This window comes from Bos grunniens, chromosome 2 (assembly GCF_055505025.1).
Source record: "Bos grunniens cultivar Pamir isolate PY7600 chromosome 2, Bosgru_T2T1.0, whole genome shotgun sequence".
In the NCBI taxonomy this organism is placed as follows: Eukaryota; Metazoa; Chordata; class Mammalia; order Artiodactyla; family Bovidae; genus Bos; species Bos grunniens.
The window spans coordinates 21,024,554-21,052,185 of NC_141166.1; the positions used below are offsets into that span (position 1 = coordinate 21,024,554).

Genomic DNA, 27,632 nt, shown 5'->3' on the forward strand with positions numbered 1-27,632 from the left:
CTTATGCAGATCAAATCACGTGTTAAAATGTAAGAAGCACTTAACAACGACAAGCAATCTTTCCTTACACTTGGAGGAACGAATCCACATGTTAGAAACATCTATTATCTTTGTAGTTTGTTTCCTCAAATTTCAGTTGTCTTTTGTTTTTCATTCTACTATCAGAAAAGCATGTAAAGTATCAAAATGGACCCCCTTGGTCAGAGGCCAACCAATGTGTCCTCAGATTGATACATGCCATATGCTAATGTCATGATGCATTTCTCTTCCTGGAACTTTTCCCTCACATCCTGTCCATTTAATCTTGTAGATCACAAAAGACATCTTTCACTTTGAATCTTTTTTTTAAGTGGGGGGGTCTTTCACTTTGAATACACTCTTATCTAGCATTGCTGCTCCCGGTGTTTTTCCTCACTTATTATGTCCATTACAAGCCAGTCATCCTCCAGGGCATTAGCTTCATCATTTGCTGGCTGCTGCTCTTGTTTGGCCAAGGAGTCAGGACCATGCAAGTGCTGGAATTCCTCTATGGGATGGTCACTGCCACCGAGGTGGCCTACTATGCCTACATTTACAGCGTGGTCAGCCTGGAGCACTACCAGAAGGTGAGCGGCTACTGCAAGAGTGTCACACTGGTGGCCTACACAGCGGCCTCCATGCTGGCCCAGCTCTTGGTATTCCTGGCCAGCCTGTCCTACTTTTACCTCAACATCATATCCTTGGCCTCTGTCTCCGTGGCCTTCCTCTTCTCACTTTTCCTACCCATGCCTAAGAAGAGCATGTTTTTTCATGCAAAATCCAGCAAAGATGCTCTTCCATAGCCACCAGGTGCGAAATGAAAATACCCCCTGCCGTATCAATAAACAAGAAATGTCACAGCCATCAGTGATTTCTGGCCTCCAAGTGTGAATGAGGGCTCCCAAAACTGAGATCCAGCGCATGCTGCCACCTTGCTGAGGAGCTAGGGGAATGCAAGAAGCAAGGTGAACAAGGAAACGGGATTGGGCCCAGAGAGCTGAGGTGCCTATGAAAGGAATGAAAACGGTGAGCCCAGAGGCTTGCATCTTCCCATACATACAGTGCTAAAGTCCCTAACTTGATACCTGATCTTTGATGTTCAGACTGCCTGCTCCCTTTGTTGCAAACTTATGTACAGCCTGATTTCCCTCCTGCCTCCTTGGAACAGTTTCTTCAGAGCTACTGAGATGCTACCTCCCAGGCCCAGAGTTCTAAACACTCTCACCAAATAGAATAACTACTTCCAGGTTGTGACTATATTATTTAGTCAACACAGGAAAGGATGCTGTCCCAGAGGAACATCAAAAAGATCACAAAGCAGTGGGAAAAGTATTCACTGATTTAAGGAACCCCGATGGTGGCCAGGTAACTGACCCAAAGCCATTAAATATAGCTCTGAGTGTGTCCACAGTAGTTCTGAGACTTGAATGAGTGTTACTCCTTTACTCATCATTTTTACTGGTCTCAATCTGGTGCACTTTCTCCATAGCAGGTTTTAACCAGGTTTTGAATTATGTTCAAATCCTGTGAGATTACAAGGCACCATCCCAGAGTTCCATGATACAATATGGAGCAATAGAAGCCCTTACAAACTGTGGGTATAAGTATAGTTTATCTTTGGGGATATGTATAGTTATCCTATATAATTATCCTATACATACCCCCAAAGATAAACTATACTTACCCCCACAGTTTGCAAGGGCTTCTACTGCTCCGTTATATATTATGGAACTCTGGGAGGTCCACATAGTCAAAGCTATGGTTTTTCCAGTAGTCATGTATAGATGTGAGAGCTGGACAATAAAAAAGGCTGAGCGCCAAAGAATTAATGTCTTTGAATTGTGGTGCTGGAGAAGACTCTTAAGAGTCCCTTGGGCAGCAAGGAGATCAAACCATTCAATCCTAAAGGAAATCAATCCTGAATATTCATTGGAAAGACTTATGTTGAAGCTCAAGCTCCAATACTTTGGCCACCTGATGTGAAGAACTGATTCATTGGAAAAGACCCTGATGCTGGAAAAGATTGAAGGCAGGAGGAGAAGGGGACAACAGAAGATGAGATGATTAGATGGCATCACTAACTCAATGAACACGAGTTTGAACAAACTCCAAGAGATGGTAAAGGACAGGGAAGTCTGGCATGCTGCAGTCCATGGGGTCGTGAAGAGTTGGACACGACTGAGTGACTGAACAACAATCAATGTGCAAGAAATGTATTCTTTCAAATTGTATTCTTGGATAATCTTGTAGTGATTTCAACAGTGAATACCAGCTACTTTGAAAAATAAAAGAGTTTTGCCACAAAATGTAAAAGAGACAAGGAATATAACAAAATGTTTTGATGAAGCTATACACGAGTTTCAGTCATCTCTAAAAACAGGGGCTGCAAATTGGTATCCCACTGGTCAAACACAGTTTGGCCATGGCAAATTAGATGGTTCAAGGTCAAACTATCAAAACTCTTTCCTCTCTTTAGCCTTTTAGTAGTTCTAGTCTTTAATCTGTGATTTGCAAACCATTAATATGAGGTGGCAAATGATAGCCAATGGGCTACCATAGCTAACAGTTTTTACACCTTTAAAACATTGTAGGCAGGGGCACCTCCCTAGTAGTCCAATGGTTGAGAATTCTCCCTTCAATTCAAGGGACGCAAGTTCGATCCCTGGTCAGGGAACTGAGATCCCACAACTACTGAGCGCGGCAACTACGGAGCCTCTATGCCGCAGCTAGGGAAGCCTGCGCTTTGCAAACAAAGAGCCTACAGTGAAGATCCTGCATGCCGCAAGTAAGACCTGACACGGATTAATTAATCAAAATAATAAAACACTGTAAGGGAGAACAAAGAATATATGACAAGGGTTGTGAAAATAAATAGATCCCATCTAATAGCCAAGTAAAAACAAAGGAAGATATGTGGCCCACAAGCCTGAAATACATACTATCTGGCACTTTACAACATACAGATCTTGAAATCAAGTTAGGGGATTTCTAACCAGAATAGAATAGACTAGAGCCTATCAACTTGTCACGATGAATTCGGTATTGTGACAATTCAGCTTACACATGCGTATGTACAAACATGTAAAATATATTTCTTTCTCAGACTATAGTCCAAGAAGTTTGGAAGTTACTGCCCTAGGATCTATCTTATTTCAAAGATTCCCAGTTGAGACAACTGAAATAATCTTTCCCTCACTGTACATTTAGGGATTTGCCGAAGTTTTTGCCCTCTATTAACACTATTTTCCACACCCAGCGATCCCCTTCCCTACCATATCCTGATATATGCTAGAATAAAAGTGAATCCAGCCTGGATTCTAATAAACTTCCATCCAGTCTCCTCTCCACAACCAAGCTATTGTGTTATCCCATATACTTGTCTCACCAGCCTTTCATTCATATAATACTTTCACTCAGTTGTCATTAGTAAGAACAAGGACACAGTTGACTTTAGCAAATGAACAGTAATCCTTGATTTTTGGTGAAAATGACAGCAGAGGACAAACAGCATTCTAGAAAGGCCCAGGCCCTTCAAGAGGACATGGTGAACCTGAGTGTTTACAGCTTTTCCTTGAGCTGTCTGATACATGTCTGTTTCATCCTTATTTACTACAGACAGATTTCTGACATTGCGTCTTGTCCAGTAGAAAAAAGCCAGGGAGACCAAGTGGCCTGGAGAAGCCTTGGGAAGGTCTCTAGGGGGTGGAGGGCCTCCAGCTTCTGTTACTGGAGGGGATATTACCTTCCACCCCTCCTGAGCATTTTGTTTTAGTAAAACTTCCCTCCCAGCTGAGAAGCTACGGTCTTTGGTGGTTTTAGATGTGTATCCACACACCCTTCCTTGTTCCTAGAACATATTGTGAAATTTGAAACACTTTTCCAGAAGGAGTAGCATGCAGAGAGAGAGGGAAGGTGGGCTGATGCAGGAGTTAATACCCTAGAGTCTGGGAAGAACCCAAAGCCAGCTTTGAAATTAGCCCAACAATGCGCACGGACCTTCCTGAAGAAACAAAGCCTTCATATCAAATAAGACTTTGAAGATAATTGTTTTTGAAGTTGGGGTGTTCCACACCCACTTATTTATTGAGCATTTTAGGGCCCATTGTTGAGCTCATATTCTTCTCATTTCCCTTTCTGGAAATTCTATTTTGACTCCTAGAAAACTGTTCTGGTTGGTTCTCCTCCACGTATTTCCTCTGTAAGTACTTGGTCCTGGGGAGAAGCAGGGAAAAAAATCGTCTTCTCTCCAGGTAATGTACCCTTACTTAGGCCATGTGTACAAAAGATAAAATTCTCATAAAATGTATTCTATACAAGCCCATTAAACACAAACAGTCTTTATAGTCTCTTGGTGATAGGGAAGACCTTACTTAGTGTCAAATTTTTAGGCAAAACTAAGTGAAGTAGGATTGGGTTGCTGACTTAAAGAAGCATGTAAATTAAACCACATCTTTAAGAAAGAAAGCCTTCCCTGGTGTCTCAGATGGTAAGAATCACCCGCAATGCAGGAGACCCAGGTTTGATCCCTGGGTCAGGAAGACTCCCTGGAGAAGGGAATGACAACCAACTCCAGTATTCTTGCCTAGAGAATCCCTCGGACAGTGGAGCCTGGCGGGCTCCAGTCCATGGAGTTGCCAAGTCAGACATGACTGAACGACTAACACTTGAAGAAAGCAAGCTGAGAGTAGTAAGAAATTTGACAATTGACTACTTAGCTCCCAGCACATCGTGGGAACACACTGGAAAGACATCTGTATAATGTATATTATAAAACAGCACTCTCCTAAGGAGGTGTCCTGTGGCCACATGTGCTTCCAAGCACTCCATTAGTTGGGCGAGGGCTTGGGTCAGGGTTTCTCATCCTCACACTACTGACATTTTGAGAGGGGATAATTCTTTGTCATGGGGTGGGGGTGTAGGGAGGGGATCCTGTCCTGTGTGTTGTAGGATGTTCAGCAGATTCTCCAGTCTCCAGCCCACTAAATCCCACTAGCAACTCCCTCATCCTGTCATGACAACAAAAAATGTCTTCAAATATGGCCATCTTTCCCCTGGAGGCAAAAACAACCCTGGTGATAACCATTTGGTTAGGGTTAGGTTCCATTTGAGTCAGGGTCAGAATTTTTACAATCTTTATCACAAACTATTAAAACTACAAATTTATTACTACATGGTATCACTTATATGGGGCTTTGCAGGTGGCACTAATGGTAAAGAATCTGCCAGCCAATGCAGAAAACTTAAGAGACATGGGTTGAATCCCTGGGTGGGTGGGGAAGATCCCTGGAGAAGGAAATGGCAACCCACTCCAGTATTCTTGCCTGGAAAATCCCATGGACAGAGGAACCTGGCAGGCTACAGTCCCTGGGGTCTCACAGTGTGAGATATGACTGAAGCGACTTAGCATACATGCAACATTACAATTGGAAATGTGCCATGTTATCTATGAAACAGAAACAGACACACAGTCATAAAGAACAGACTTGTGGTTGCCACAAGGGAGAGGAGGTGGGGGAGGGATAGACTGGAAGTTTGAAATTAGTAGATGCAGACTATTATATATAGATTGGATAAATGACAAAGTCCTTTATCATATAGCACAGGGAACTATATTCAATATCCTGTAATAAACCATAATAGAAAAGAATATGAAAAGTAATTTATATATGTATAACTGAGTCATTTTGCTGTACAGCAGAAATTAACACAACATTGTAAATCAACTATAATAGATTTCTTTAAAAACTACAAATTTGTCTCATTTTCCCAGTAAGCTATATGATTTTCAAGAGTCAGCCCTGCAAAGATCCAGCGGGTGGGAGGAAAGCACAGGAGGGAGGGGATATATGTGTAGTTATGGCCGATTCCCATTGTTGTACAGCAGAAACCAACAAAACATTGTAAAGCAATTATCCTCCAATAAAAAATAAATTTTTTTTTTTAGAAAAAAGAGCCAGGGTCCATAGTTTAGCACCACAATTTCCCACAGAGAAGCTCAAAAATTCTTGGTGGGTAAATAAGTGAATGAATGAGGAAGTGAACAAATAAAGAAGAGGATGAACACACACACAAGTGGGAAGAAGTGTGTAGAGAGAATTCTGGAAGAGAAGTTTGGTATCTGTCGGGGATCTTGAAGAAATATTTTAAATGATATTTCAGAGGAGATAGAGAAAAATAGAACCAAGGGCAAAGAGAGAGGTCGTACTTGATAGAGCATCACAACATGGCTTGAAGGAAGGGTGGGCTGGGGTGAGCTGACATTTAGGTTGAAAGACTTGGCACCTCACCGGATCATGTTGTAACTGTCCATTTCTTACCTATTGCTTTTTCTTGACCAAACTTTAATCCAGCTCCTCTCTTTCCTGCAGGTCCCTACACCCTGCATGCCCACAACCCTGAGCAAGGACAAAAAAATGTGGACCGTGCCCAAACCCTCTGCCACTGCCTGCCCCTCCTTATCAGCTTCTCCCGGGAATTGGCTGGCCACAGCGGGGCCTTCCTGTCAGACTCCACTGGTCACTTCCCCTGGCTTGTCCAGCTTCCCTCCAAAGTTCTGCTTGCCTCTGCTTGCCAATAGCAAGGATTATCTTTGAAAATATAGATTGATTTTAAGACAATCTTACAGATTGATTTTAAGACACTTGCAGATTCCAATAATCGCAGCACTTCTCCCAATTCCGGTAGTCTTTCTCATTAATAAGGCTCTCCCTGGAGACGTCTGGATTTGCTTTTGACACCAGATTTCTAGCCTGAGTTTAACGTCTAGCAAAGAGAAGAGAAGAGGGGAGAAAAAATGGCCTCTATGGGTCCTTTTCAGTCTTTGCTTTATGGAGACCAAAATTTAGGTGGTCTATTTCAAATGTTAAGAGAAAAAAGCTATGTGCAGTTTGCAGAGTTGGATCAAGTGATTTTTCATTCAAAGTTCACAAGTCAACCTTCTGTACCATAGCCTAGAAACGCTTCAGTGCTTATACAGTTTGGATTTTGGCAAAATGGTGCACTACTTTATCATGCAGAGAATAACGGGATGACTGTGGTTTCCTCTCTCTTCGGGGGCAGAGGGCAGTGGGCCATGTGAGTGTCAGCTGAAATCTTCTGGGAGGGTGGGCTTTGGGACTCTCTCTGCAGCTGATGCAGGTGCTCTTTTTCTCAACCGTCCACAGCTAATATTTGGGTGTGCTCCGCTGGTCTTTGATATTCAAGTCACAAGCTTCTTATAACTAGCAGCTTAGGTATTTATCATTTCTTTATTTAACCATGTAAATCTGAAGCAACAAAATACATTTCTTTCTTTATTCTTCCAGTTTCTCTGCATAGCATTTTGCATTATTTATATATAATGCTTCACATAAGAGACGATGGAATTATATTTCTATTTTTAACCAACTTTCTCTTGGGTCTTATTGTTAATTAGGCAAGAAAATTCAGTTCTCACAGTTAATAAACAGGGACATACATTTTCAGGTTTTGATTTTTTATCATTTTGGTATTCTATTTATTTATTTGACAGAATAGTTTTACTGATTTTTTTTCTTTCATAGAGCTCCCCCATTTTTCTGGTAAGAACACTTAACATGAAGTCTGTCCTCTTCACAGATTTTTCAGTATACAATACAGTATGGTTACCCATAAGTACAGTGTTGTGCATCTGCTCTCTAGAACTTTATTCATGTTGCATTACTGAAATATACACATTTATATTACAGTTCCTCATTTAAATATACAGTTTAAATCCCCAGTTTAAATATACAGTTCTTCATTTTCCTCTCTACCCAGCCCTTGGAAACCACCATTCTTTGCTTCTATGAGTTTGATATAATGGAATATATCAGAATAATGGAATCAGGCAGCATTTGTCCTGCTGTGACTGTGGTGTAATGTCATAAAGGTTCATCCATGTTGTCCTATATTGCAGAATTTCTCTTTTGAAAGGCTGACTAATATTCCATTGTATGTATATACCTCATAGTCTTTATCCATTAATCCTTCAATGGACATGTAGGTGGTTCCCATATCTTGGTTGTTGTGAATAGTGCTCCAATGAACATGGCAATGATCACAGCTCTTCAAGATCCAATCTCTGCAACTACACTCACATCTAATGGTTATTCTAACTTCTAAGCAAATTTTAAAATGAACTTAACAAGTGTAGGGTATTAAGTATATCTCTAATGCAAAGGGTTAGTGTTCAGGTTTGGAAGAAAGTCTGAAAGTCATTGACCACGTTTTCAACCATCATGTAATATAAGAAGTTCACATAAAATAATTGTGTTTCTTCTATAAAAACATATTTACTTCCTATTTCCTTTTCACAATACAAAAACTGATAAATTTCATTCAATATTAGACAAAGCAGATCAGTTCAGTTTAGTCAGTCCAGTTTAGTTGCTCAGTCGTGTCAGACTCTGCGACCCCATGAACCGCAGCACACCAGGCCTCCCTGTCCATCATCAACTCCCGGAGTCCACCCAAGCAGTTATCTAGTACCAATTACTTATTCTCTGATACAGTGTGAGCCCTGTGAGGGTAGAGTCAAGCTTATGCATGATTATATACCTGGTGTTTACCCTAGTTCTTGCTCCATAGTGAGTACTTGACTAGCATTTCTAGAGAAAAAAAAAAAGAACAAATACAACATTAAAAAATAAAAATGTGGGCTATTGAATTTTTAAACATTCTATTTTCATATAAGCACAAATTAGTGTTCCTATTACTTTCCTTGAAGCTACAGGGTAAATTGGTAAATGCCAATCTCATGATTCCATAATGGGACATAACCAAATAACAATTCAAGGTGACTCTACCTTTTAAAGTATAGACTATCCCAAAGACTCACTTGTATTAAGTGCTAAATGCCTAACAGAAGAACATGAATACTATTCTAAGAACTTATTAGCTGGGACCAGGTACTCTGCATGGTAGCTTTATGGTGAATAAGCAGGTGCCATTGAGAAATGACCCAGCAGGAATTTTGAAATAAGGTCTTAGATAATATGATTATACATGCAATTTCAGGTATCTGGAAAAGTAATCTCTGGGTTTAGACTGAGAAATCTTAGGAGTCAATGCCACACTCAGCCTGCCCTCAAAATTGTGTTTTCTTCCGAATTCACTATGTGTATAGGTCTTATCGAAAACCAAGTCGTCACTGACAAGCTGTTTAAGCATCTGTACAAGTGAAATCAAGATTCTAGCCTGGAATAATTTACATTCTAAATGGGAATCTGCCATTTGATTTAATCTAGGTTTCGAAACATCAATCTAGTGTAGTATTTGGTCAAGGGAAAAAAACTTTAGCTGAACAAGAAATACCTGGAATTTTAAGGCCCATTTGGACCACCTGCTCTGTTTTCTTTGTGGGACCTCTGATTATTTATGGTTTTACTTATGTTTAGTTGGTAATTCTTTGCACTGAAGTAATGCATTTTCACCAAATCACATAATTTGTAAATGCTTATATTTGTTTTTCAGTGTGAGAATTTGGGAGGCGATATAAAAATAGTTAAAACTTTTCGTTTGGTTTTATATTTTTAAACAGATTCAAGTTACAAATGTTTGAGCTGCATTACCTGGAAGAAATTTAATTCATATACGCTGCTGCTACTGCTGCTGCTAGGTTGCTTCAGTCTGTCCGACTCCGTGCAACCCCATAGATGGCAGCCCACCAGGCTCCCCTGTCCCTGGGATTCTCCAGGCAAGAACACTGGAGTGGGTTGCCATTTCCTTCTCCAATACATGAAAGTGAAAAGTGAAAGTGAAGTCGCTGAGTCATGTCCGACTCTTCGAGACCCCATGGACTGCAGCCTACCAGGCTCCTCCGCCCATGGAATTTTCCAGGCAAGAGCACTGGAGTGGGGTGCCATTGCCTTCTCCTTATATACGCTAGTCTTGTCTAACTAAATTTAAAAGCCAATACAATTGCCAGATTGTATCATCTGTGAAAGGAAATAATTTGTGAGTTTTCCAGAGAAAAAAATTCACCTTTAGACTCTGAAACTGCTAATTTAGACAATCAGTGATCCAATGAACAGTCTCCAAAAAAGTAAATGTTTATCAGTTGACCTGTATTTTCACTCACTGATATGGCTCATTTAAAAAGCCACTAATGCTCTGTAAGGGGCTTCCCTGGTGGCTTAGATGTAAAGAATTCACCTGCCAATGCAGGAGATGTGGTTTCAATCCCTGGGTTGGGAAGATCCTCTGGAGAAAGAAATGGTAACCCACTCCAGTATTCTTGCCTGCAAAATCCCATGGACAGAGGAGCCTGGAGGGCTACAGTCCATGGGGTTACAAAGAATCAGAGATGACTTAGCGACTAAACAACAAATACACTGTAATGGCCCATATGCGGAAAGCATCTTTGAAAGAGTGGGTATATGTACTTGTACAAAAGATTCACTTTGCTGTAATATGAAACTAATACAATTTAGTAAATCAATTATGCCTCAATAAAAATTGAAAAACTAAAAAAAGTCTTTAAAAAGTGACGGCCGAACCTCAGCTACATCACATAATGTTCATGTTCTTTAGTTTTAGAGCAGTGGAACACTTGGCTTAATTTTAGAACAAGTTAACTAGTTTTAAATTCTTATCGTAATCTATCACATCCCATGGAATGTTAAAATACAACATTTCACTATCCCATTTATCCTTTCCTTCTTCTCTGCTAGAAGAGTTCTTAACAAGCAACTGTCAACAAAAGCCTGGGCTTCTGAGCAAAGCAATACCATTCACCACTCTGTATTTAAAAGCCCACATATGTGCTCTTTCAAAACTCTTGCATTTGTACCATGTGAGATTTCAGATTGTTTTTAATCTCAGCATGGAACCCTGCTCTCTAGTGTTGGAGGTCATGCCTTCATTGCTTTGCTGACCCAGACCATCCTGACATGGCCATGGTTGAAAATCAGGGACCTGGGCTTCCAGCCAACATTCAGGTAAGTGCATTGCTTCTGTGTCCACACTGACACAGAAGCATATCTTTTAAAATACATATTTTTTTAAAAATCAGGTTTATTGAGGGACTTCTCTGACTGTCCAGGGGTTAAGACACCAACCTTCCAACACAGGAGGTGTGGGTTCTATCCCTGGTCAGAGAACTAAGATTCCACGTGCCACGTGGAAAGGCCAAAAAAATTTTTAAAAAAGAAAAAAAAAAATACTCTAGATGAGGGGGTAGCAGTCAGCAAGTTTGTCCTTTTGAATAAAAGTCAGCCTTTAAAAAAAAAAATGTCCTAGAAATGGAATCACATATTATAGAACCTTTTGTTTCTGGTGTCTTTCATGTCTCATAGTATCTTCAGATGGAATAATTCTGTACTGAGAAATAGAAATATAATGGACTTAAGATGCATTCTGTTTCTTAAGAATCTTTTTCATTAAATAGATGAACTTTTTATTCAACAGGTGAAAGAATTAGAAAAATAGAGCCATAAAGTCATGCCAGTTTAAGTGGATCTCATTACTTATTGAGTTTTTTCCTTGTTACTTGTTTTTTCCTTTTTACTTCTTTCCATTACTTACAAAGGTTGTTCCTTGTCTTGGTTAAAGTTCATTCTTACTAAAGCTTAGTTCACAAACTCTGTAAACCTACCCAATCTCATGAACAAAATGGTCAGCCTTACATATCTCTATAAATGTTTATTTCAAAACATTTAGAATATTGAGCCACTTTGGAAACAAAAAGATAAAATCAATTCATAAAGCACAATTAAATAAAATAACATCAGAATATTTTTAAAAATTTATTTTAATCCCCTACTTATTCAATAGAAGGAAGGATATCTTTATTTAGTAAATATTAAAAGTAAGGTTCATAAGGATTCAATAATATTTGAGATAATAAAGCAAGCAGTTTTTACTTTCTAAAATTATTTTTGAATTCCCAATTTATTATCCAGCTGGAAATTTGCTCCCCTATTTTTCAGAAATTATTCAGTGTGTGACGGAGAGAATACAAGCTTAAAATGAGAAAAATACAGATTTGAATCTTCAAGTTTGTTGCGGCTACTGCTGCTAAGTTGCTTCAGTCATGTCTGACTCTGTGCAACCCGATAGACGGCAGCCCACCAGGCTCCCCCATCCCTGGGATTCTCCAGGCAAGAACACTGGAGTGGGCTGCCATTTCCTTCTCCAATGCATGAAAGTGAAAAGTGAAAGTGAAGTCCCTCAGTTGTGCCCGACTTAGCGACCCCATGGACTGCAGCCTACCAGGCTCCTCCATCCATGGGATTTTCCAGGCAAGAGTACTGGAGTGGGGTGCCAAGTTTGTTAGTAAGTTTTAAAAAGCTCCTCATTGTGGAAAATTTCAAATACATTTTAATAGAATAGACAACGTGGTGGGACCTCACCCAACTTCAATCATGATCATTTTATGGCCAATCTTGTTTCATCTATTCTCCCCACCAATTCCTCATCTTTTTTAATGTCTCAGTTTTCTCATCAAGAAAATGAAAAATGTAACATCTACTTCATGAAGTTCTGCAGTAAAAATGTCAGCCTTTAAACACGTGATTCCTGGCCCACAATGTACTCAATACACGGTGCTTCTCTCTGATTTCCTAACTGAATATTCATATTAGTCACACCGCTAGAATGCCCTTACTTTTTCTAAGGACTTTTACATTAATCGTCTCCAGATATTTCCTTTATTTTTTCACAAACCCATTGTGTCGTAATTTGAAATGAATGCATCCCTATGACTGAAGTAGGCAAAATAGAACTTGAGATGGAAATTAACCCATCAATCTCTCTATCCTCCTTCTGCTGCTATTTTGTATAACTCAATTGAAATGCCTGCTTTGTTGGCAAATTATGTTGCCCTTTCTGAGGAGTTCACGCAGGCATCAGAGACTCAGGAAAAAATTAAATTGGGTGGAAAAAGTCAGGGTTCACCTTATTTCTCCTGATAATTCAAGATTTTTAATCTTTTTAACTTCTCAACTAAGGGAAATTTAGATTTTTAGAAACGTCTCCAAAATCTTCCTTTGTATTCCTGTAATATATTCTCCTCTAGTTTACGTCAACATCCTCTATGCTAGAGCAACTTTCATTGAGATCCTTTCCTTGAAAGTTACTTTAAAACTCAGCTCCCAAAGGAAGGACTTTACCCAAGTGCCAGAGCAGAGTAAGCAAAAAAAAAAAAAAAAAAAACCCCACACACAGTCCAAAGGCATAACAGAAAACAAATCTTATTTCAATAAAATATTTCCCTAGACAAAAATGTGTTATTGCAAGCTCCTGGTTTTGAAAAGCATACTTCTTCAAAATTGATTTTTGGTAGGAATCTAATTAAATGTACTTGAATTAAACTTCTAAGTGACAAGACTAGAGAGACACATTGATTAATAACTCTTCAATCTCCATCATAAACATTCATTTATCATTGATTATACACTTATGATATCCCATGAGCTCTTCAATGTAATGCCATTTTAAAAGATTGGAGCCAAAAAAACAGAAAATACCATGTCAGCATTTTCACATGACACAGAGATTCATCAGATAGAAGATTGCATTGAAACATCCTAAAGTAATTCTTCTATCTTCTCAGCATTTCTCAAACCATTATCACAACATAAGCTATTTATGAATTTCACAATTTAGAAAAGCTATGCATAGCTTAAAAAGAGATTTCAAACACATTTTTGAAGATTAATGAAAGGCTAGATGTGGGGAAGGCCCATGAGAAAAGCTTAAAAAAATCCTTTTACCTCATCTAGAAAAAGCTAAGGAGTAACTCAATATCTTTAAATATACAGCCAGTTAGGCAAGGAATGCCACTATAAACTATCTTTACTGAAAGCATAAGAATATATTGTTGTATACCAATGATATAAGATAATTTTCTGGGGGACTCTCGTTTTTAAAAAAACAGATGAAATTTCTAAATCTAAAATATGGGCTGGGGGCAAGTGTTGTTGGAGAGTGAATAATCACACAACCTCTCAATAAAAGTTAATTTCTTAAAATAACTCATTACTTAGGCAAATGAAGTAATAACACTTTAGTAGTATCACACCAAAGACCCAGCTATTGACAGACTGGTTGCCTGTTACCATCTCTCTCACACACACACAAACACACACACGTACCCTGCTACCCTCCACCTTGCAAAGATACTCCTCTGAATGGGAAACAGATCGGGTGAACGTTCATTTCTTCTTGATCAAGGGAGTTGACAGTAAAAAAAAAGATTCATATATGATCCATATATGAATCTCACTGCCTTCATGGTTCTCTGCCCTGGATGGTCCAGAGACTTGAGCTACAAAAAAGCAACTGTGTAGTTTTAGAAAATTATTTTTCCTTCCTACCTCCTTTGGTTCTCAGCTGAGTCTCTGTAGCAAAAGACAGATTAACAAGAGAAAAGCGTACAAATTTATTTGCCATAAGTTTTACATGACACCAGAGCCTTCATAAGGAAATGAAGACCCAGAGAAACAGTTAAACCTGTGTGCCTTTATATTAGGTTTGATGAAGAGTGGAGAGTCATGAAAAAATGTGATAAGACAGAAAGGATATGAGCTAAGAGTAGTAAACCAAGGGGAACTTAGCAAGGCCTGGTCATTCACATTCCTCTCTGCGTCTCTTGGAGGTAAGGAGTCTCCGTGCCCTTGAGTGGAGGGAGGGCATCTCTCACATGAGTGTCTTATGACCTGCTCCAGGGGAGAGTCAGTCTTTCCTGCATGTGCAGTGTCTCCAATTTCTATTAAAAGATATTTAGTATGTCAAGATGCCGTATTTGGGGGTAGCATGTCCTGAACCCCATCACCACCAAGTTTGGAAAGTACAGATTAAAAAGAAAAGGGGAAGACCAGTAGTGCAGATCAGAACAGATCAGATGAGTCGCTCAGTCATTTCCGACTCTTTGCGACCCCATGAATCGCAGCACACCAGGCCTCCCTGTACATCACCAACTCCCGGAGTTCACTGAGACTCACGTCCATCGAGTCAGTGATGCCATCCAGCCATCTCATCCTCTGGCATCCCCTTCTCCTCCTGCCCTCAATCCCTCCCAGCATCAGAGTCTTTTCCAATGAGTCAACTCTTCGCATGAGGTGGCCAAAGTACTGGAGTTTCAGCTTTAGCATCATTCCTTCCAAAGAAATCCCAGGGCTGATCTCCTTCAGAATGGACTGGTTGGATCTCCTTGCAGTCCAAGGGACTCTCAAGAGTCTTCTCCAACACCACAGTTCAAAAGCATCAATTCTTCGGCACTCAGCCTTCTTCACAGTCCAACTCTCACATCCATACATGACCACAGGATGGCCCCTTAATGTCAGGAAAACCACAGCTGCTGTGCTGCTCTGTCCTCCCTGTCCTCACTGGGAAATGCAAAGTGATCTTTTCTATCTATCCTGGCAGGAAGCCATTGCACTCAGCTACCCTAGGACCAGCCAGATGGATCCTGATTATACTGTCCATTAGGTTATCTAGCTCGGGTAACTGGTGCTTTCGTCTACCCTAAATTAAATAAAAATTAGAATCATGAAAATGGCTTTTTAGTTGTAACTTCCAAGGGCTTAATAAAGGAAAGGTCACTGTAAACAGAGAGATTATCTCACAGAAAGTAGAGCAGCAATGCTGTTATTTTAAGTGCATGAAACAAGGATGTGTTCAAATTTGGGGCAGCCTCACATACACCAAAACTGAAAATTTTCAGATGTATTTAAAGCACATAATATTTGCAAAACGTCCAGATAATTCAGACAAGTGTTTTCACCCTCATACCCATTCATTCAAACCTGTGATGTATGCAGTTGCTCAGCCTCAGGCTTCACTACTTCATACGTTATTTTGCGACCCCATGAATCGCAGCAGCAGTTATTTTGGGGCCAACTCAAAGTATAGCTGAAGTTGAAAGCCAGATTTTCAATATCAAAAAAAATGACAATATATATGGATTTTCGATAAGTTTGGTTCCTGATCATTAGGACAATTTTTTTCTTATCTTTCTGTTCTCATGGAGATGGCCTCATTGCAGTTATTCAGGGGAATAGGATTGAGGGATTGAACCTGAAGGATAAGAGAATTTAAACAATTTCAACAAATGCTTTTTTAAAAAGCCATTTTTAAAAAATGTTAAAATAAGAAAGGCTTACTTCCATTAAGGCAATAATAGAGTAGATATCGGAAAAATCCTTACACTACAAAACACCTAAAACTTGTGGATATAATTTTAACTTTTTAAAATAAAAATCTGAACTGGTGATAAGTAAGAAAAATTCTCAGAGGCCAAAGCAAGACAGGAAACCAGATAAGGAAGCAGTGAGTCTGTCATGTGCTCAAGGCATCTGCTGATTCAGTGGAGTTTGTGTTTCAGAGGCATCCCCAAAAGGCTGCACCTTCAGTAAGTGCTGAAATAGAATAAAATGGAGTTGGGGGGACCTAAGAGAAAAGATTAATTTGGATAGAGTTGGAGGAATTTACTCTAGGAATTTGTCTTCATAACCTAGTACTCCTAAATCTGGAGCCCAATTCCTACAACCTAATTTTTTTTTTTTAAAGCAGAGAAGTCAGTGTAAATTGGTACTCAGTGGCAATGGCCTATGTACATATATGTATTAAAAGCAAAGGAAGTGTCCGTCAAAACAAGAATCAAAAAATTGCCACAGATAAAATTCTACCAGATAAGAGTTTATGATAACAAATCCAAAATCACATAAGGATATAAAATATCATAAGCAAGTCAACTGAAATAACAAACAGCATAATCAGACCAACAAAGATTTTAGAGTAATTATCAGCATTAAAATATAAAATATGTAGTATGTTTTTACACAGAAGGAAATAATAGCAAAAGAGAGAACTGATTCATAAAAAATGATTATGAAACAAAGGGGGAAATAGAATTAATCAAAATTTAAAATTTAATAAACATATTAAGAGCAGTGTAGACATATATAAAAGGAAATTATAGAACTGGAAAAATATCACTTAGAATGTAGCACTTTTTTATGAGAGATAGAAATGGAGGAATTAACACACATAGAGATTAAAGTGAGAATGTTTAACAAATCTCTCTTTGGAGTTCCTAATAGAGGTGATAAAGTGAGGAAGATTTTAAAATTATTGAAGAATTTTTCAGAAGTGATCAAAGTTAAGTATTCTCATGCCTTTGATTACTTCTGAAAGTAATCAGAAGTAGTTACTTTAGGGAAGCCCCCAAAATCACACACACACACCCACAAAATAAGTGAAAACAGATTCATATCTAAGCACATGGATGCTGCTGCTGCTGCTGCTAAGTCGCTTCAGTCGTGTCCGATTCTGTGTGACCCCAGAGACGGCAGCCCACCAGGCTCCCCCGTCCCTGGGATAAACTGCAGAAAACCAAGGGAAAGACAAGCAGAGAAATGAGAACTTCTGCTACAAAGAAATGACAATTAGTTTAACAGCTGATCTTTCAGTGGCACATAATGGAAGCCAGAAAAACAATGGCTCTGAAGTGTTAGAGGAAATAATTGCCAGCCTTCAATTATATGCAAGGAGAAACTACATTTCAAAAATGAGTGGGAAATAAAGACATATTCAGACAAACAGAAATGGAGTGACTGTACTATCATCAACAGACCTTTTCCTGAAAGCAACTTCTACAGGATGCCATTGAGGAAGAAGGCAAATTATCCCAAAGGAAGAGAATCCCAAAAGAAGGAATGCAAAAAAGGAGGTTAACAAAAGAAAACACTGACTCTGTTCTTCTAAAAGATGACGAAATACTGACCAACAATATATTAGTCAAAGAATGTCCAAAATTACAGATTTTTGTATTGTTCTGAAGGAGGGCAAAAACTACACTGACTAGACGCTGCTAGGATTGCATTCGGGAGAAGGCAATGGCACCCCACTCCAGTGCTCTTGCCTGGAAAATCCCACGGATGGAGGAGCCTGGTGGGCTGCAGTCCATGGGGTCGCTAAGAGTCGGACGTGACTGAGCGACTTCACTTTCACTTTTCACGTTCATGCACTGGAGAAGGAAATGGCAACCCACTCCAGTGTTCTTGCCTGGAGAATCCCAGGGATGGGTGAGCCTGGTGGGCTGCCATCTATGGGGTCGCACAGAGTCGGACACGACCGAAGTGACTTAGCAGCAGCAGCAGTAGCAGGATTGCATGTGAGCAGGGAGTTGGGAAGCAGACCATGTGGCAGGGAGGCATTTGTTTATCAGCATCATTGTTGGAAATTGCTGATTAGTGGTAATAATAAAATGTAGACAGAGTTTTAATTAGTTTTATTATTGCTTTTAAATTCTCTGCAGACAATTCTCCCCCTTACTACCTATACCAGGGCAGACAACTCCCACCACCATCATTCTTATACATCCCTGCTTTATTTATTCAAGAATTAATATGTCCAGTGCAACTACCAAAAACTTAGAGATAAATTACATAATTTATAAACAGAAGGGAGGGATAAAACATATGGGAAATGTTAACTATAAAGAACTCAAGAAAGGAATGGGAAAATTAAGGAGCATGAAAAAATAGGAAACGAGTAGTAAGAAATAAATGCAAATAATAAACGTGCTCCTAGATTGAACTACCAATTTACAGAAAAGAGAGGAAATAGAAGGAGTCATTAAATGACATCCAAGGATATCACTCAAAAACACCAGAATCTGGGAAAGTATGGCTTTTTTCAACAAATGGAATTCCATTTGTTGTTCCACTCAACAAATGGAATTTGAGGGGAAAAGAAAAAGAGGTATTTTTTCTTTTAGGATAGTATTTTAGGAGACCTATCAGTCGCCATGTGTGAATCTTGTTTGAATCCTGTTTCATACCAAGAAACTAAAAATATGAGATAATCAGGACATTCTGAATGCTGACTAGAGATATTAAAGAATTATTCATATTTTTAGGTGTGATAGTAGTTGGTGGTTAGGCTTTGCATGTGTGCTAAGTTGGGTCAGTCGTGTTCAACTCTTTGCAACCCCGTGGACTGTAGCCCTCCAGGCTCCTCTGTCCATGAGATTCACAGGCAAGAATACTGGAGTGAGTTGCCACGTTCTCCTCCAGGGGTTCTTCCTGACTCAGGGATCAAACCCATGTCTCACGTCTCCTGCATTGGCAGGCAGGTTCTTTACCACTAGCGCCACCTGGGAAGCGAGTGGTTATGCTTTAGTAAGTTCTTATTTTTAAAGATATAAACTTGCAATCATGAGCCATTAGACCAGCCAATATTCAACAGAGGTGATTTCATGAGTAAACCCGAGGCAGGAATCATGGGCACCATCTTAGAGGCTCCCACTATTAAGAGCTTTTGAAACTTGTTTGCAGGGAGGTGTTTTTGGTATTATTTTCATCTATTTCTCTTCTCGCCTCAATGCCCCACTATCTTTGCGTCTTCCTGTCTAGCAGTTTTGTATTAATAGTTATCTTTCCTGCCCCATCCCATAGTAGTTGCAGGATAGCATAGGTGATTCTTGAGCAAGATTGTTGTTCAGTCGCTTAGTCGTGTCTGACTCTTTGTGACCCCATGGACTGCAGCATTCCAGGCTTCCCTGTCCATCACCAACTCCCAGAGCTTGCTCAAACTTATGTCCATAGAGTCAGTGATGCCCTCCAACCATCTCATCCTCTGCCATCCCCTTCTCCCACCTTCAATCTTTCCCAGCATCAGGGTCTTTTCCATTGAGTCAGTCCTTCACATCAGGTGGCCAAAATATTGGAGTTTCAGCTTCAGCATCAGTCCTTCCAATGAATATTCAAGACTGATTTCCTTTAGGAAGGACTGGTTGGATCTCCTTGCAGTCCAAGGGACTCTCAAGAGTCTTCTCCAATACCACAGTTCAAAAGCATCAAAACCAGTGTCTCTGGTGAAGCAGTTTAGAAGCCATAGCCCCAGGCAACCAAGAGCAGTAAATTATTTTTTAAGATCCAAGAGGATCCGGCACTTAACCTCAAAAGTAAGCCTGACTCTGGTCCCCCATATCAAGTGAGATACATCCCCACTCTCCGTTTAGCCCACTGACAGGCCCAGAACCCAACACATGCAACCTCGTATTCTGCATTTCCATTCTGAGTCTCTTCCACAGAGATATTTGTCTTGATTTTGAGCCCAGCTTTACTGTTAACTTGTTTTATTTTTCTGTTATCCACACTGGATTTTTTCCACTTTTTTGAACATAGAGGTTGCATCAAAGTGAAAAGACTGAACTATTGTGATCCAGATCTCCTCAGCCTCCCATCTCTACTGCTAATAAAACAGCAAAATCTCAACAACTGGAAAAAGTTGTAGAAAATAATCAGACATGATTGGGCGCATTCAGGTTGATATGGCTGTAGACCACAGAAAATAATCAGAAAAAGAAAAAAAGAAAAGGAAAAGCAGGTAAAGGGGGAGGAGAGAGAAAGAAAGGAATAGAAAAGGGAAGGGGAAAAAAAGCAGTTACCCTGTTGCTTTTAATGAAATTTAAGCAGTGAAAGCTTCCTTTCCCCTTGATGGCCTTCCATCTTTCCTTTCCTTCATTTCACTTATTACTTTTGCTAAAGATAATTGAGAAGATAGAGGCATTGGGAGAGTTTGTCGCAATTTAATGTGTTTTATTTTTAAATATTTCAGTGTGTTTTTATTGAATGTTGCAGTGTGCTGAAAAAAAATGAGAAAAGAAAACATCACACACGAAGAACAGGAAGAGGCAAAGAAAAAGATTGAATATATCAGTAACAGAATTCATCCAAAGCTCAGATAGTCTTATTCCCACCACTGAATTCTGTGTTTGGGTCCTGAAGAGAGTGGCCATGCTTGGCTTTCAGAGCAGCTGCTGATGGGCCACGTTGCGGTGCATCAATAAAACAAAGGAGTCAACACATGGGGGTGTAAGGGAGGGAGGGGTCACAGAGGCAAAGGGATGCTTCACTGGGAAGAGAGGTTGGTCCCCCTGGACCTGGCAGAGCTTCTTATATGACCTTTGCTTGCGATGCTGCCACTGCGAGGGAGTTAAAGGCTTTGTTCAAGATAAAGTCTCTGAAGTTTTAGAACAGACAAACCAGGATTCAGAACACAATGAAAACAAAAAGACTGCTTTCTTATGAGTATCTAGTTTTTATTTTATTATGAAATTTGGACAACATTATGGGATAACTAAGAACAAGAAAGGGAAAAAAGAAAACCATGCCTGCAAGCAGGGAAAAGTAGATCAAGGAATGAGCTGAATGGTGGTATTCAGCTGGATGTATTCATATCCATCAAACCAAACATTAGGAATCAAGATTTCCTTCAGCTGAGTTTACTGATGTGCACAATCACTCAGGGGCTGGGCTGCACACAGAATTTTTCCATTAGATGTTTCCTTTTAGTTGGGAAACTTTCCAGATGGTGGAATTTGTGGTACCAAAGAAAGCCAGGAAGAGGGTCCAGGACCATAGAGTAGAGGAAAAATGGGTGAGAAGGAGGGAAGCTTTACTAACAGAATGGGTACCAGCAGCACCCGAAGAGCAGCCCGCCTAGTGGCAGCATTGCTTCTTGCAGCTGCACTTCTGCTGGCAGCAGCATTTCTGCTGGCAACAGCCCTTCCCACCGCCACAGCCACACGAGTTGCAGCTGCAGGTGCGGTGGTGGCAGCAGACCACGGGGACGCTGCAGCAGCCACCACAGCAGCCATAGCAGCAGGGGCAGCAGCTGGTGCAGCAGCCCACCCGGTAGCATCTGCAGCTGCTGCAGCTGCCGCAGCCACCACCACAGCCACCACCACAGCCACCACCGCAGCCACCACCGCAGCCACCACTGCAGCCACCACAACTTCCACAACCACAGCAGCCCATGGTGTCAGTAGAGAGGACTCAGGAGAGGTGAGGAGGGAGACTCAGGAGGGCAGGGAGGTCTGATGCCGCTTTCTGCTGGCGAGGCCTTTATATACCATCTTGGGAGACGGGAGAGGGAGTGACCCAGGACTCATGACCAGTGGTCACTTCCTCCTTGCTGCCATTGCAGCTTCCAAATAGGGTTGTCTAGGCTTCTTCCTTGTTCACATGCTTATGGACTACATTTAACCCAACACATTTGCTAATTTTAGCTTTCCTCTTTAAAGTCATTTTAGAAACAAGCCAAGAGGCGCTAACCTGTTGGAGGGGATCTTTGCAGAAGCACAGTTGAGTCTAAGATTCTGAAGTAAGAAGGCCCTGGATTGCTACGAGCTCCTGTTCTGTTTCTCCTTAATGGTTTTCTCTCCAAAGAGTCAGTTGAAATCCCCCTGCTTTCACAGAAATTTTGAGAGGCAGGTAAGTCAACATGAATGCCCACATTGAACAAGCCATTCTCTTTCAAACATTTCCCCTTTGTTAGTACTGTGTACTTTCGGCCTCATTACGTTGGCCATTTTAGTTCTTATGAAGCTACATGCTCACAGCTCTATTTCCAAAAATTGTTTTTGAATGAAATTAACGTCTTTCCTTTTTGTAACCTCAAAAGTCGTCTACTAGAGGCCTTGATTCATGCTCTCCTCTCTCACTCTACACTATCTCCCTGAATGCTCATATCCACACCCATCGTTTCCATTTCCCCATGTATATGCCTGGATTTGTTCCTCAGATGCACACATCCAGCTTGGAATGTTCTTCAGATTCCACACTTAGCCAACTTGCAGTCCACCTTCTCCCTGCAGGCATCTCAGAGGCACCTCCAGTGTCACTTGTCCCAGACTCAATTCATAATCTTCCCTGACTCCCCATCCCCCCAAAATGTAAATTTCTCCACAGTTCCTGACCCATCCAGTTGGCAATCCATTTAAAAAATTGCCTTTGGCCCTTCCCTGGTGGTCCAGTGGTTGAGAGGCCGCCTGCCAAAGCAAGAGACATGGGTTTGATCCCTAGCCTGGGAAGATCCCACATGCCCCAGGGCAACTAAACCCATGAGCCACAACTACTGAGCCCGCGTGCCCTACGGCCTGTGAGCCACAACTACTGAGCCCACGTGCCCTACGGCCTGTGAGCCACAACTACTGAGCCCGCGTGCCCTACGGCCTGTGAGCCACAACTACTGAGCCCGAGTGCCCTACGGCCTGTGAGCCACAACTACTGAGCCCACGTGCCCTACGGCCTGTGAGCCACAACTACTGAGCCCGCGTGCCCTACGGCCTGTGAGCCACAACTACTGAGCCCGCGTGCCCTACGGCCTGTGAGCCACAACTACTGAGCCCGCGTGCCCTACGGCCTGTGAGCCACAACTACTGAGCCCGCGTGCCCTACGGCCTGTGAGCCACAACTACTGAGCCCGCGTGCCCTACAGCCTGTGAGCCACAACTAGAGAGTCCACTGCCATGAGGAGCCCACGCACCGCAAAGAAGACGGTCCCTGCCTGTTGCAACCACAGAAAGCCTGTGCACAGCAACAGAGACCCAGCACCATCATAAAGAAATGACTAAATAAAATTTTTAAAGTCATCTTGGAGTCTTTCCTTTCTCTCAGCCCATATCTAGTCTTTCACGAAATTCAGTTTACTTTTGCCCCTTTGAAAGCTCTCACATCTGTTCACCTATCTCTGTCTGCTCCTCTGCCTCTCTCACCCCCGATGAAGCACCCCCTGAGCAGTTGGAATGCTCTTCAGCCCACATACAGAAACAGCTGTGCTCATTGATAACACCACCTATCAGTCCTGGGGCCACAGCATCTCCTTTCACTCAGATTGCCGAAGAACAGTCTCACCAAATTGACAATGTGGACTCTGAGCAGCAAGCCTGTTGCCAGAGAAGCTCCGGGAGACAGTCAGCCGGCAAACGTGCCCACCAAGGTCTCTGGACTCAGTGATGGCGAGAGATGCTCCTACATCAGCTTATGTGATGAAAAGGCCACTGGCACTCTCATTTTTCCTTCCTTATATTTTTACAGCCTCCGTTTTGGTCCCCAGCGCTCACATCCCCCCAGGATCCACAGCTACCTGCTTCACCTCATTGCCACAGACTCCATTCTTCCCCTACTTCTCTGGCCTCTGTACCTGTACTCCTTGGGTATCCACCCTGCTCTCAGAATCATCTAAGTCAGCTACTTAGCACAGGGGTGCTTCTCTCAGACATCAACTGATGTCATATCATCAAAGACAAAATCAGTCCCTCATCCAAAGCTACACATGCCAAGAATACACGATCAGTATGCAGACTCTTCAGAGGATCTGTTGGGCTGGCCAAAAAGTTCGTCTGGGTTTCTTCATGAGGGGGTACAGAAAACCCAAACGAACTTTTTGGCCCACCCAATATTTGTTTTTAAAAGAATCATTACGGCCTGGCTGTGAGAAGACAAATCACAAAGGTACACTTCAAATGAAGAGGTGGGGAATGAAAACTTCGAGCCTCAGCAGTTCCCACTGGTCATGAAGCCTGATCACAACATCTGGCCTTGTTTGGAATTTGTGGCCATTTTCACATCCCCAGCTTCTAATGTCACTATATTGCAAACTCTTTGAGGTCAGGGATTGTACCTCAAGCTTCACTGTCCCGACCCCCTTGGAAGCTCACAGGTCACCTGGCCTGGGGGCTGTCCAATGGCAGGTGTGGGCTGCAGACAACCCCGCCCAGCACTCACACTCACAGTGATAGTCCCTGGTATTGCGGGATGATAGAGAAGTCTGCCCATTCCTGTTGACAGCTGGGTTCTCAGCATGCTTCCCTGGAACATTTAAGCCTTTTCAAATTGCATTGGAATATAGTTATACAAAAGAAAAAAAAAACATTGAAAATATGGTAAACACAAAGATATCTAAAAGGGAAGTAAATAAAAGACGATGCAGTCTTCCATGTAAATCCAGACAAATAGTAACAAGGAAGTGGTCATGTGTCTTCCCTCTCCTGTCCCCAGAGTTGGTATATAAGGGTCCCCTCCAGCAGAAGCTGACATTCGACTCCCTCCTGAGTCTCCCTCCTCACCTCTCCTGAGTCCTCTCTACTGACACCATGGGCTGCTGTGGTTGTGGAAGTTGTGGTGGCTGCGGTGGTGGCTGCGGTGGTGGCTGTGGCGGTGGCTGTGGAGGTGGCTGCGGTGGTGGCTGCGGTGGTGGCTGTGGTGGTGGCTGTGGCAGCTGCAACAGCTGCAGATGCTACCGGGTGGGCTGCTGCACCAGCTGCTGCCCCTGCTGCTATGGCTGCTGTGGGGGCTGCTGCAGCGTCCCCGTGGTCTGCTGCCACCGCCGCACCTGCAGCTGCAACTCGTGTGGCTGCGGCGGTGGGAAGGGCTGTTGCCAGCAGAAATGCTGCTGTCAGCAGAAATGCAGCTGCCAGAAGCTATGTTGCCACTAGGCTCCCAGTCTGGCTTCTGGGAAGGTGCTCCAGGGAGCCATGTTCTAGGTAAGACTACCCCTGTCTTTCTGTCTGCTCCTCTTTGACTTTCAAGTCACAAACATGGCTGGATCCTTATCATCAGTCCATGGAAATCTCACATTTCTGGAGTTTCTGTTTTCCTTCCTGCATTTAATAAACAACAGCCAAAATAATAAATGTGTAGTCTTCTCTGTTTTGTGTGTGGGGGGTGTGTGTGTGTCTGTGTGTGTGTGCATTCATTCACTCAGTCGTGTCTGACTCCTTGCGATCCCATGGACTGTAGCTGACAGGCTCCTCGGTCCATGGGATTTGTCAAGCAAAAATACTGGAGTGGGTTGCCATTTCCTACTCCAGGGGATCTTTCCAACTCAGGGATAAAACCTGAGTCTCATGCATTGGCAGATGGATTTGCCACCTGAGAAGCCCCCTTCTCTTGTCAATTGCTGTTCAAATCATGTTCTCAACAAAACTGAGTCAAAATAGTCGATGTTCCACATTCTCGAAATGCCTCTAACTTTGTGTTTATTTGTGTCTTATTTTCACCATTGCATTGACATCCCTGTATACACAAAGCCACTGTTGTCTTAGTAAATTGCATTAGTGTTAGCTGTGGCTTCCCTGGTGGCTCAGAGGGTAAAGATTCTGCCTGCAATACAGGAGACCTGGATTTGCATTAGAGCAAGACTCATCTCTTTTCTCTTTCAAGTCTCTCAAGAGTCTATCAGGAGAAATGTGTTTTGATCCCAATAGACAAGGCAGATGTTACATAAGTAAAGGCAGCAACGAATCAAAAACTAGATACATTTTTTGTCATAGATGTAGTTAGTGAATGAGTAATCTGTGTGGGTTTATAAAGAAGCAGGGGATTAGGGGCACATCCTCAGTGTTAGCACTTCAATGTAGTCCACTAGACTCTCCCCAAATCTCTCCCTGGATAGAGTCTTAGCAGCAGAAGTCTTAGTGCATCAGTAAATATTTGGACAGATCCTGCATGGTCATGGGGTCACTCAGGAGCTTGGTCACCTTTAGGCTCATGTTTATGATGATCACTCTTCGCCTCTTCATAGAGTTTCCTTCTCCTGCATTTTGATTATAATTGTCATGCCTCATTACTAAGAAGAAAATGGCCACCCACTCCAGTATTCTTGCCTGGGAAATCCCATGGACAGAGGAGTCTGGCGGGCTACGCTCCACGGGGTCTCAAGGAGTTGGACATGACTTAGCAATTAAACAATAACAACAGCAACAACTGCAAAAAGCAACATAAATGGAGGTGCTGGGCCCCACAGGCTCCTTTGCCGCTAGCTCTGCAGTTCACCTGCGCTTGCCAACGGGGCATCTCCCTCCTGACCATCCATATCCTCCAGCTCAGACCTCCCAGGGCCGGACCACGAAGTTCAGCTCTAGCCAAGACCAGCACCATGGATGTCTGAGACTAGCCTCTGAACACAACAAGATCAGCCCTCGGTTATAACATGAGACTGTGAGCACTGGAATCCAAACAATCAAAAAGGGCAGCTTTCAAGCACCCCGTTCCCTGAAGAGTCCATATACATGATAAAACGTGTCCCCAAACACCCCTTCTGTCACTCTCCCATACCCTTCCTCGGCCCTTTTCTGTGGACTCCAGCTGTTTAATCCATCATGGTCAGTTGGGAGTTCCCAGCAGGGTTGGACAGGAGAGTAAAGCCTGAGGGAAGCTAAGCACCTAGGAAATGTCTCTCAGAAGGACATTCTGGCACCAACCCCACGAGGTTTACTTGCGGTGTTTTCTTGTCCCTCTATACAGAGCCTGACACAAGGCAGATGTTTAAACAGGTTGAACTGACCAAATGGAACTAAATAACCTAAGGAGACATGAGTGAAGTAACCATGTCAGGTAAGACTTCCAAAGGAGGTCTTCCTTCTCAGCTCCTTGAAATTCAGAAGATAGCATTTGACGAGAGTGTGTGTCTCCCCCAGTTCTAAGTTGACGAGGTAGGTTTTGGCAGCCACCTGACTGTGCTTTCGTTTTTTTTCCCCCACCTCCAAGAGCCCTGATCCTCTAGTGCTCTCTGGTTACCCACCTCCCCTTAGTTAATCTCAGCCTCAAGGATTTATCCCCCGGGACCTCCACCCTCTGATTCGTCCTTCTGGTCCCACACTCCACTCTTAGAACCTCAATCATCACATGGCTATTCCCAGCTAGGAGGGAGCGGTCAAGAGAGAAGCCCCATCCATCCTTCTTACCCAACTTTTCCTCACTGGGGATCCTTGGGGCAGTTTTCCCACAAAGAAAGGTTGAGCAGACAAATTCTGGAGATACGGCCACTCCTCCCATGGAAGATGGAACCCTTTTTAGGCTGTTGGTCCCTTGTCCCTCTCA

At 42.1% G+C, this 27,632-nt stretch overlaps 3 pseudogenes across 1 annotated transcript; 2 read left to right on the forward strand and 1 right to left on the reverse strand.

The window, feature by feature from the left end:
- The first annotated feature begins 380 nt into the window (after positions 1-380).
- Positions 381-6,595, forward strand: LOC147377736 (thiamine transporter 2 pseudogene; annotated as a pseudogene).
- Positions 6,596-21,054: 14,459 nt separating this feature from the next.
- LOC147377737 (small cysteine and glycine repeat-containing protein 9 pseudogene) lies at positions 21,055-21,799 on the reverse strand (annotated as a pseudogene). Its single transcript, XR_015149539.1, has one exon. The product of XR_015149539.1 is annotated as a small cysteine and glycine repeat-containing protein 9 pseudogene (transcript).
- A 3,105-nt stretch (positions 21,800-24,904) lies between these two features.
- On the forward strand, positions 24,905-25,246 carry LOC147377738 (small cysteine and glycine repeat-containing protein 9 pseudogene; annotated as a pseudogene).
- The last annotated feature ends 2,386 nt before the right edge of the window (positions 25,247-27,632 follow it).